Source organism: Dendrobates tinctorius, unplaced genomic scaffold (genome assembly GCF_039654945.1).
Source record: "Dendrobates tinctorius isolate UK_male_01 unplaced genomic scaffold, ASM3965494v1 ptg000022l, whole genome shotgun sequence".
Taxonomy (NCBI): domain Eukaryota; kingdom Metazoa; phylum Chordata; class Amphibia; order Anura; family Dendrobatidae; genus Dendrobates; species Dendrobates tinctorius.
This window is the reverse complement of record NW_027361690.1, coordinates 28,077,005-28,089,386: the sequence shown is the minus strand read 5'-3', so window position 1 is coordinate 28,089,386 and position 12,382 is coordinate 28,077,005. Positions and strand designations below refer to the sequence as shown.

Below are 12,382 nucleotides of genomic sequence, written 5' to 3'. Positions count from 1 at the left end.
TGGAGGAGGCAGGAGTGGAACATTGCTGCTGTGATGAGGGGATGTTTTGATGCGCGGCGTGCCGCTTCGGGTGTCCGATGCTGCCGCTGTGCTATGTCCCCAGTGTTGCTGTCACCGCGCTCTGTCCCTGGTGCTGCCAGGTGCTGCCGCCCGCTCTGTGCCCCGGTGCTTGCCGCTGCAGTGCTCTGTCCCTGGTGCTGCTGCCGCGCTCTGTCCCTCTGTGCTTGCCGCCGTACTCTGTCCCGTGCTGCATGGGGGGCTCAGTGTCAAAGGCAAGGAAAGTGTATGCCTCCTCCGCTGAATACGGAGTTTGGGACAACATTTTCTTTCACGTATGTGGTATTTAAATGTGTACCAAATTTTACTCAGGTGTGTGTATGTGCTTGGTGTAAACCTTTTTATTTAGAAGAGAAAGAAATCTAATCCTATCAACTACTCAAAAATATTTTTTTTACTCTTTTCACACACACAAGATAAAATAAAAAAACAGCCGGAGGTCGATCAGTGATGTGTTGCTGGTCAGCGATTACTACAGTATATTTTTACTGTCCCTAATACTTTTTTTTTAATTCCTTTTTAAAAAAGAAAACAAAAACAACTGGAGATTGATCAGTTCTCGATGGCTGTAGGATGGACCCACGAATGATAATTTTTCCACGCTGACAGACTCAATTCAGTAAAAAAAACTGTAGTAGATGATTACTACAGTATATTTTTACTGTCCCAATCTAGTCATATCAACTAATCTAAATGATTTTTTACTCTGTTCTTTTTTTCCCCAAAAAAACAACCGGAATCTTGTCAGTGATGTTGGTCACCAACTATCGCTCGACAGCTGTAGGTTGCACCCATGGATGTGGTGCAAAAAGGGCATAAAAGAAAAAAGTACCTGCCAACTGAGATGTACTGGGTACGTCTAAAGCCGGTTTCACACGTCCTGATAATTCTGGTACCGGAAAAAATGGTACCGAAGATGTCCGTGTGTAAATTTGTGACATTCGTGTGGCATCCGTATGCTGTCCATATGCTGTCCGTATTTTGAAAAAAATTGTTTCAATGTTAACCCTATGACTTCTAAAAACGCACACGGACGCCATCTGTGTGCGGTACGTGTATACAAGTCAATGGGTCCATGTGATCCGTGCTGTTGCACAAAAACGGACATGTCAGCATATTTGGCACACATACACACGGTCCGTGAAAACACGCTGATATGTGCATAGACCCATTCATTAGAATGCCGCGTCCAGTCAGTGACGTTCAGGCAGCAGAGGGCATGGCGCGCACTAACCATGTCACCGTGCCCTCTGCTGCCTGGATGTCACTGACAGAGGACGCTGCAGACAACGGCGTGCAGTGATGGAACGGGGACAGGTGAATATCACATATAATTACCCCCTCCTTGCGTGGTCTCTACAGCTTCCTTTCAGTGACCCCGATCACCCGACCCGCAGGGGGGCTATTAATTCATGACGCCACATAGGCATCATGGGTCGGATTGGCACCGACTTTCATGACGCCTACGTGGCGTCAAAGGTCTGGAAGGGGTTAAGGGGTTAATCTGCCCCGATCGGCTCCAGAATGGCTGGGGACGATACCACAGGGTGTCAGAAGCCATGCACCGCTGTCTCCCATGGGAATTTTGGTCATGAGTGCGGCACTTTTCTTTTTCACAATGTTTTTATAATAATAATAATAATCTTTATTTATATAGCGCCAACATATTCCGCAGCGCTTTACAGTTGAACAGTTTCAAACACAACAGTCATAAGTAACAACGTTAACAATACAATAATTAAAGCGAAATAAGACGACCCTGCTCGTGGAGCTTACAATCTACAATGAGGTGGGGGGGATACAAAGCACAGGTTTGTATTTACAATGATGTATTTACAATGACGGTCCAGCCATCTTCAGGGGGTGGGGGTTAGATGGAGATAGTGAATGGGCTACACACACACAAACATGACTTTGATTACTGAATGTGATAGGCCGCTCTGAACAAATGTGTTTTGAGCGAGCGCCTAAAACTATGTAAATTGTGGATGGTCCTAATATTTTGGGGTAGAGCATTCCAGAGGATTGGCGCAGCACGGGAGAAGTCTTGGAGTCGGGAGTGGGAGGTACGGATTAGGGCAGAGGTTAGTCGAAAGTCATTTGCAGAGCGCAGCGGTCGGTTAGGCCGATAGACAGAAATGAGGGAGGAGATGTAAGGGGGTGCCGCACTGTGGAGAGCTTTGTGGGTGAGAACAAGTACTTTGAATTGTACCCTGTAATGAATTGGCAGCCAGTGTAACGACTGGCGAAGAGCGGACGCGTCTGAGAAACGATTAGCCAGATGGACAACCCTGGCTGCTGCATTAAGGATAGACTGGAGAGGGGAGAGTCGAGTGAGAGGGAGGCCAATTAATAGAGCATTACAGTAGTCTAGGCGGGAGTGGATCAGGGCGACAGTGAGAGTTTTTGTTGTTTCCATGGTGAGAAAAGGGCGGATTCTAGAGATGTTCTTTAGGTGTAAGCGGCATGAGCGGGCAAGAGATTGTATATGGGAGGTGAAGGAGAGATCGGAGTCGAACATAACACCCAGACAGCGCACCTGCTGTCGGGGTGTTATTATGGTGCCACCCACAGAGAGGGAAATGTCAGATTTAGGGAGGTTAGTAGATGGTGGGAGCAGAAGAAGTTCAGTTTTGGAGAGGTTGAGTTTCAGATAGAGAGCAGACATGATGTTGGAGACTGCAGACAGACAGTCAGTGGCGTTCTGTAGTACAGCGGAGGTAAGGTCAGGGGATGATGTGTACAGTTGTGTGTCATCAGCATAAAGATGGTACTGAAAGCCAAATCTGCTGATGGTCTGTCCAATTGGGGCTGTATAGAGAGAGAAGAGAAGGGGGCCAAGGACTGAGCCCTGAGGTACCCCAACAGTGAGAGGAAGAGGAGATGAAGTGGAGCCAGAAAACAGAACACTGAAGGAGCGGTCGGAAAGATAGGAGGAGAACCAGGAAAGAGCAGTGTCCTTAATGCCTAGTGACTGGAGCCTAGAGAGTAGGAGAGGATGGTCAACAGTGTCGAATGTGTATTGACGGTCATTAAGAGGTTAAGTGCTTCAGCTGTTGCAGGGTAGATTACGTAGATGAAGTTATCCATCTTATGTTGAGCAGCGGCATTGGAATCTCCTTACTTTTTTTTTCGTTTTTTTTTTGTTTTTACACTTTTTTTTTTTTTTTAATTATTTTTTTTTTTTTTCCTTTTTAAGTATATTTTGTGTTAGCCTGGGATTTTTTTTTTTTGTTTGCCAGGCTGCATAGTTGCATCATGCAACAATGAAGCCTTCTATCTAGATGCAGCAGAGTTAGACGCAACGCGGGACAATTGGATTATTGTTTTCTTGGCAGACAGGTGAGATGTATGGTTGTTTATTATCTTAATTCTCTTACAGAATACATTGCCTTCAGTGGATTGGGTGTTGCGGTGAGTATACGTGTTTTAGGTAAATGTAAGTTCATTAAAGAAGTCTGTGTCATTATTTCAAATAAAAGACTTTATTCAGAGTGTATATTTTTGTAATATCACTATGGGTTTTGTTTTATCACAACCATAGACTCACATTAGCAAGGCTCATCTGAGATACGAGGACAATCGAAGCATGCTGCAGTTTTTTTCTTAGTCCAGTTTCAGCTAAGAAACGCATCACAGATGAGCAGGTAATCATAGGTTAACATGGGTCAGAGTGCAATCCGATTTTTCATCGGATTGCACTCGTCTGTTTACCTTGTAGATGAATATGAGCCCTTAGACTTAAACTACGTTGACATGTCCAGTAATCATCCGTTGAAACTGATACAGCAAAAAAGTTGCGTAGGCACATAAAATTTTGCTAAAAGAAAATGTTTCAACTGGTTCTGTTTTTTTTCACCCTTGAAGTCTATGGAAAACAGATCCATTAAGTAGCCATCCATTTTTCTTCCATTTGAAAAGGATCAGTTTTTTGCTTACTGGATGAGTTTCAAATGGATTATTACTTGAAAATTTACATGTCCAGTAGTATATGTTAATTATTTTTCCTCCTTCAGGAAGCAATATACCAAAATATAATAAACTAGATGGGGGCCCGATTCTATCGTATCGGGTATTCTAGAGTCTCTGTTAAAATAGCAAATAGTTATATACTCACCTTCCGACGGCCCCCAGACTTTCTCTCCTCTCCATGCTCCCGGCATCTTCCGGTTCCAGTAATGCTTTGCGCGAAACACCGCTGATGACGCCGCGCTCTCGCGAGAGTGACGTCATCTTCAGCCCTTCTCGCTAAGTATTACTGGAACGGGAAGATGCCGGGCACGTGGTGAGAGGAGAGAAAGAGTCCGGGGGCCGTCTGAAGGTGAGTATATAACTATTTTTTATTTTAACAGAGACTCTAAAATACCCGATGCGATAGAATCGGGCAACCATCTAGTGTATTATACTCCTGTTACACCCGGAGCTGCTGTCACTGTTCTGCTGTTACCTAATGTATTGTACTCCAGTTACACCCAGAGCTGCTGTCACTGTTCTGCTGTTACCTAATGTATTGTAGTCCAGTTACACCCAGAGCTGCAGTCACCATTCTGCTCTTACCTAATGTATTATACTCCTGTTACAGCCAGAGCTGCAATCACTGTTCAGATCTTATGAAATATATTGTACTCAAGTTACACCCAGAGCTGCAGTCACTGTTCTCCTGTTACCTAATGTACTCCTGTTACACCCAGAGCTGCAGTCACTGTTCTTTTGTTACCTAATGTATTGTACTCCAGTTACACCCAGATCTGCAGTCACTGTTCTCCTGTTACCTAATGTACTCCTGTTACACCCAGAGCTGCAGTCACTGTTCTGCTGTTACCTAATGTATTGTACTCCAGTTACACCAAGATCTGCAGTCACCGTTCTGCTGTTACCTAATGTACTCCTGTTACACTCAGAGCTGCAGTCTCTGTTCTGCTGTTACCTAATGTATTGTACTCCAGTTACTCCCAGAGCTGCAGTCACTGTTCTGTTTTACCTAATGTACTGTAGTCCAGTTACACCCAGAGCTGCAGTCACCGCTCTGCTCTTACCTAATGTATTATACTCCTGTAACAGCCAGAGCTGCAGTCACTGTTCAGATCTTACCTAATGTATTGTACTCCAGTTACACCCAGAGCTGCAGTCACTGTTCTGCTCTTACCTAAAGTATTGTATATGTACAGGACTGTGCCTGTGTAATGAGTGATGCAGCAGTGATGCCTTTAACGGCTGTAATGTGCCTGTACAATAAGCGATGCGGCCATGTTGCCGCGATGACTAAGCAACTGTCGCTGATTGGTCACGGCCTAACTGCCGCGACCAATCAGCGATGCAGGATTTTGGTTACAGACGGACATAAGACAATTATATATATATAGATAAGTAGCATTATCCTCACCAAATGTTCATTTAGTTGTAGCAACGCTTTATATTTGAGGTAGCTTTAATTCTTTGCCTTTTGGCAGCATAAATAGACGTGTTGTGAACTTAAATCTGCACAGGTTAATGTATTCCACGAATTCCGGACAGTTTATTTCCACATCGCATGGATGCGATTTCCTAAAATCCGCAATGCATGCACTGTAAGCGTATTTTCCACCCAAAAAATGAGCTGTGTACCTGTACTGTTTTCACATACCTTACACTGATGTTTTTGTGTACATTTTTTCACTTTTACTTTTTAGCTTTTGTTTGTGCAAACATGGCAGCTTGCAATAATCATGATTTTTCGCCTATCATATTGAAAAGGACTCTGGCATTTTATTAATTGACAGGGACAGTACTTACACTAAAGTCTTGGACTTTAACGCTTTCACTGCTGTATGGTTTTTAACTGTGTAATTTAAAAAAAATTGTAATATTTACCTACTCTGAAGGCTGACCTTTCTTTTTCTTTTTTTTTTTTTTTTTTATCAGCATTCTCTTGTTACTAAAGTGTTGAATTCCTGGATGTCATTTGTTTTTATTTTATCACATGTACTCTTGAATACCATATTTCAGCACTTCTATCAGATCTTCTTTTAGTTTCAGAATTTTCTGACTAATTCTGATTTCACTGGACCCCCTCCTCATGGTGTCATGTAGCGGAGGGTTCCTCCGTGTGCCATTCCAGGGTTAAAGCATCCGACCTCATGAAGACATCTGGCAGAATCTGTGGGTGTTGTCTGTGGCAGATCCTAGATTCGTACCAGTCTCTACAAGGGAGCTGTCACGTCTGCTGATTTATCACTCAGTAATGTCATGGGATATGGGATGTTGAAATTGTGGCTAGAATGTGAAATACCAAAAACATGAAGTTTATGATTTAGAGTTTGGGGAGGAACACTGCTGACCCCCTTGCTCATGACTTGGATATGTTCAGAGACCTCTGCTTTGTGTAGGTGTTTCTATGATGAAGCCACACTACTGTTTATTACTATAAATGCTTGTAGTTCTTGTTTGATTGCACAAGTTATTCTGTATTCACAATATAAATATATAATGTATCTTCGCTTTTTATACTGTGTACAATGGTAAATTTACTCTTTTACATAGTACACAGTTCTGGAATATTTCTATATACATGTTATATAATCTGAGAGCAGCATGAGGTAGGGGTTAAAACACAGATTTCAACCATGTGTCACAGGTCAGATTGTGCTGTTGTTTATTTACAATGAAGGTTTTATCACCTGGTGATTACATTGCCCAAGCAGCTACAGCAGTGCGTGTATGCTAGTCAGACTCTGCCCCTTCCTGTGATAAGCAGCTCACTGTCCATAGACATTGTACCTAGAGAGCCTGGTGTGGGTGGGGTTATCTTTCTGAGCTCTGCTTTATTCTAAGAACTTATTCTGTCAACTGCTTCACCCAGTAAACTAAGTGATACATTGGTCGATTTGACTTCTTTTTGCTTACATTAGGCTACTCTCAGATGAGGTAGCAAACCTGATGACAGATTCCCTTTAATTACATATGAAAAACCTGACCTATTATCCCCTTTACGTTAGGTTCTGGTTTTTATTGAAATCTAACTGTGAGACAAGACTGTGAAAAGTGCAGTTATTTAGATGTGCTACTTCAAGGTTTCTTTGTAAATCATCTTTAAATTTTAAATCGTCTAATTTTTTTCTCCTTTTCGTTTTACATATCACTTGGTAACTGTTAGGCGTTGGCTTCCTGCCTCTGCACAGGAGGAATCCTGAGCTTTGCCATCTTCGGTCTCCCATTCCTCTCTGGCCGCAGAGGAGCTTGCTCAGTCTACTACAGTTGGCTTGGTTACTGCTGCTAATCAGGGTTCAGTTATAGTAACCTGCAATAGCCAGCAGCGAGCAGCTCCTGGGACTAAGTCCTTCTTTCGGCCTACTGAGCATGCCCGTGGAAAGTCCTCTCATTGGAGGTCTGAGGTCACATGCTCAGGTCCTATTGCTGCTCCCATTGGACCACTAGGAAGGTCCCGGAAGGACGCTGCTAAAAATGATGGATGCATGTATCTGGTGACTGACTCATTAAGACTCCCCTCCCTTGTATACGTACGGTTTAGAGCTATTAGAGTCATAGTCAGCGCCTTGTTGTGGCCAAGTCTAGTGCAACAGTGCTCCCAGTTCACAGCACCTCTCTTAGCGCCATATTGTGCCATCCTACCTAAGGCACTACCATACTGCATGTACAGCAGCTCCCCTTTGAGCGGCGCCATGCGCAACTAAAGCGCTTTCCAGTCCTAAGTTTAGACTTGTTAGTGGCGTCTGCCAGAGCTGCGTTGTACATACCTAGTGTGGTACGCATCTTTCTGCTGCACCCTGTGACAGCTAACAGGGCACAGTGTTCATAGCGTCTTTCCCTGGCGCCACAGTAGTGGCTCCATGCGCAAGTGGGTGTAGAAGGACTAAATCCCCGTGTCCTTGGGGCTGAGTCCTGTAACCTCGTCACTTGCGCTCATCTTATGTCACAGCGGCCCTGTGAAGTAACAGGGTTCGTCTCTTATACACTGGGTCAGTGGTTACCCGCCAGTGTTCATTTAGTTCTCCGCCATTACCGAGCAGCAGCTTTCCATCTCTGCACGGTGGACCCCGGTCTGCGAACGCACCTTATACCATCTTCATTATTTGGTGCGTTCCGCTAGCCCTAACAGTAACTGTTAATAAAGGGTAATTGAGAAAAGTGGCCAAATAGAGAAAAGCCATTTTCCTTCTCTGTTAATGGATCTTGAATTAACAGGGGTTAGGCTAAATGCACATTGTTTTGGGCATATACATTTATGAGCTATACATGCAACTGTGGCCGCAGTATGGCTGTATGCCATAAAATCGGTCCACCATAAGGACCCATTTTGCTGTGGCTTTTTGAATAGAACAGTGCAGTTTGCAATACTTTAATCTAGTGCAACTTAAGGGTTGTACTCCACATAATCTTTTTGGAGGGCATTGCTAGCCAGCTTGTTGATTTGCTGCATGGTGTGAGTATGGGTGCTCCTGATAGACAATTCAAGCCAGAAGCACAGTCACACATTTGCCTTGACCATGTGCTAGGTGAACTGTACTGTAGAACTGATACTGTGAATGCCTGTGAGCAGTTCTATAGAAATGAGTACCTATTTTTGCTCTCCCCAGAGCCATAACTTTTTTAGTTTTCTGTCAATATGGCCATGTGAGGGCTTGTTTTTTTGTGGGATGAATTGTACTTTTAAGTGACACCATTGGTTTTGCCATATAGTGTACTGGAAAACGGGGGAAAATTCAAAGTGCGGTGAAATTGCAAAAATGTGCAATTCCACAATTGTGTTTTTTTTACCATGTTCACTAATTGCTAAAACTGACTTGCCGTTATGATTCTCCAGGTCATAACAAATTTGTAGATACCAAACATATACATATATGCCGTATTTTTAGATTATAAGACGATCCGGATTATAAGACTCATCCCAAATTTTGAGGAGAAAAATAGGAAAAAAACTTCTTTTTTAATGATGGTGCTTCTTATAATCCATGCGTCTTATTGCTTACCGGGGTGCTGGCTGCAGTGAAGCGGGGGCCCAGGGTCGCTGCTGAAGAAGGCAAGAGTGGAGCGTTGCTGCAGGCAGCCTGGGATGAGAGGTTGTTCTGATGTGCTGTACGCTGCTGTGGGTGTTCGGTGCTGCCCTGCCCAGTGTCTGGCGGGGCTGCGGGGGGCTTTGGGTTTTGTATCACTGACGCCATTAGGTGTAGTGAAATATATCTCCCCTCTATTACTTTACCAGTGACTGTAACATATCCCCTCCCTGCCGAAAGCTGGGGGTTTTGGCACCTTCACTGGCTAAACAGGGGACTCTGGACAAGGCATCTGCATTACCATGCAACCTCCCTGACCTGTGCTCCACATGGAAAGTAAAGTCCTGGAGCGCCAGAAACCACTTTCCCCTTCTTTTCCATCATCCATCTCAGGGGCGCATGATCTGATATTAGCCTGAACTTTCTGCCTAAAAAGTAATATCTCAGGGTGTCGATTGCCCATTTGATGGCCAAGCACTCTTTCTCCACAATGGCATAGTTCTTTTCACAGGAGGATAGTTTCCTACTCGGGTATACGACTGAGTGTTTATCCCCATCTATTTCCTGGGACAACACAGCTCCTAAACAGACTTCGGAGGCGTTCGTCTTGAGCACAAACTCCCTAGTGAAGTCTGGTGCAACCAAGACTGGCTGTCTGCACAGGACAAGCTTCGACTCCTGGAATGTCATAGCTGCTTCAAAGGACCATTTGACCATTGTCTACTTTGTGCCCTTGAGAAGATCAGTCAGGGGGGCAGCTACCATGGCAAAGTTTAGGATAAATCGCCGATAATATCCCACAATTTCCGGAAACACCTTAACCTGCTTTTTGGAGACCGGCTGTGTCCACTTTTGGATTGCCTCCACTTTGTCTATTTAAGCTTTATCTCACCCTTTCCAATGATGTAGCCTAATTACTTTGCCTCTCCTTTCACAAGGGTGCACTTCTTTGGGTTTATGGTAAACCCTGTCTTCCTCATTGCATCGAGTACCGCCTGGACCTTCTGCAGGTGACTTCCCCAATTCGGGTTGAAGATCACTATGTCATCCAAGTAAGTAGCTGCTTACTTGTGAGGAGCTAGTATCTGGTCCATAGCCCCGTTGGAAGGTAACTGGGGCTCCTTGTTGTCCAGGTATATTGAAAGCACCCATCGGATGTAGAGAAGGTGGTCTACTCCTTGGCCCTTGGAGACGGGAGAATTTGCCAGTACCCTTTTGTTAGGTCGAGGGTGGAGATGTATCTGGCTGACCCTAGCCTCTCAATAAGCTCATCGACCCGGGGTATCAGATTTGTGTCGCCTCATTGAGCTTCCTGTAATTGTTACAGAAGCGCCACTCTCCTTACGGCTTTGGCACAAGGACAGTAGGGCTGGGCCAGCCGCTCTTTGACTCCTCTGATGCCCAGGCTCAACAGTCTCCTCACCCCTTTGGAGATTACCTCGCAGCGAGCTTCAGGAATCTGATACAGCCTTTGGCTCACCTTTGCATGCAACTCCGTCACGATTTTGTGCTCCACAAACTGCCCACATCCTGGTAGCTCCTCTGAAGCAGCTCATGGTTGTTTCTGGGCCAGTGACAGTGTCTCTGCCACTGTAACATCCTTGATCTTGCTCCTACCCGTTCCCTGTCTCACCACAGTTTCAGCAGGTTAATGTGGTACACCTGGTATGGTTTTCTTCGCCTTGGATGGTGGAACTTGTAGTTGACATCAATCAACTTCTCAACCACCTCGTATGGACCTTGCCACTTGGCCAGAAATTTACTTTCAACGGTGGGGATCAGCACCAACACCCGGTCTCCAGGGCTAAACTGTCTGTCTTGCCGACCGAATGTAGACAATCGCCTGGACTTCTTGTGCTTGGAAAAGACTCTCCGTCACAATTGGCATCACACACACGAACCTGTCCTGCATCTGAGCCACATGTTCAATAATGCTTCAGTGGGGTGTTACCTCCACTTCACCGTCTCCTTGGCAATGTCCAGAAGACCTCAAGGGTGCAGTCTGTATATGAGCTCAAACATCGAGGACCCCATAGAAGCCTGGGGAATTTCCCTGATGGAGATGAAGATATGGCAGGAGGCAATCCCAGTCTCAACCATCCTTCTCCATGACCTTATTCAGCATAGATTTCAAGGTTTTTTGAACTTCTACACCAGACCGGCTGTTTGCGGATTGTACTTACACAACTCCCTCATTACTTTAGACATGAATGGTGTCCCTTGATCTGTCAAGATCTCCTTAGGCAGGCTTGTCCAGGAGATGATATGCACTAGCTCTCGTGCTATACTCGGAAGTGGGATACGGGGCAGTTAGCTGACAGATGGGGCAGGATTGGCAGAGATTAACAATGTCTGACACCCAGGCCAGTAGAATCTCTAAAGGACTCACTCTTGAGTTATATCTATTCCTAGATGCCCCCACAAGACATGAGCATTGGCCAGATCTAGTACCCTATGTCTATATGGTCCCAGACTTACAGCTACTCTAATAGTTGCCCCGGCTGTTTAGTGACCTGATATTACAATTTCTCAGTGACCTCAAAGTATGGGAACCTAGTGTTGGCCCACGGCTCTTGGGCAACCCCATTTATCACAGTCACATTTCATTGCATACGTAAGGTCAGACCCAGGATTGGTAATCAAGAAACGCAATCATTACATTACACTCATTAGTGTCTCAGGGGCCTCAAGCCATTGTTCTCCCAGCCACTAGTCGCATTGTGTGGATGGGGATAGTAGACCCACCAGAGCCATTACCACAGGCGTCTCGCATGCACTCCCAGGTAATTGTTTCGGCCTGAGGAAAATGCCTCCACCAATGCACAGCTTGCTTTGTGGGAGAGGGTGTGAACCTCCGTTCACTTTGCCCATTCAGGGGATGACACCAGGGAGGGAGATCAATAAGCCACATGTTTAGTGAGGGAGTTGATGCAGTGATACCGAGGGGTGAGGATCTGTTGGTGAGGTCCTGTTGGCCCTGTATGCATGGCCTATGGAGATTGGAGATCGGTTGCTCGCTGAAGTTTGATACATGTGCTACAGTCACGATATATGGATGTGAGGAACTATCTTAAGGACTGTTGTTGCCAACTGAATCATGGGGCATATGCTATAGTAGTGGTATGGAGCATGGACTGTGACTACAGGAGATACAAAAGCTGTGGGCCAACCAAAAGTTGAGACAGTGGGTATCACCTGGTACGTGGGCAGTAGAATTACCGGCTCCGGAGTGGGAATCTTGTGAACTGGGGACATTTGCATTGTGGTGATCTACTTGGAATTGCTATAAACCCATGGATGTAAAACATAGTTGCATTGTTAACTTGCCTAGGTGA

At 45.0% G+C, this 12,382-nt stretch overlaps 1 protein-coding gene across 10 annotated transcripts in view; it reads left to right on the top strand.

The window, feature by feature from the left end:
* Positions 1 to 12,382, top strand: part of BNC1 (basonuclin zinc finger protein 1) — a 329,666-nt gene that overhangs the window by 96,251 nt on the left and 221,033 nt on the right. The window contains exon 2 of one of the 10 annotated variants that reach the window (XM_073568550.1): positions 3,440 to 3,471. The exons of the other annotated variants lie outside the window; for them this stretch is intronic. The gene's annotated coding sequence lies outside the window, so the exon portion shown is untranslated. The remainder of the gene's footprint in view (positions 1 to 3,439; positions 3,472 to 12,382) is intronic. 10 annotated transcript variants of the gene reach the window in all.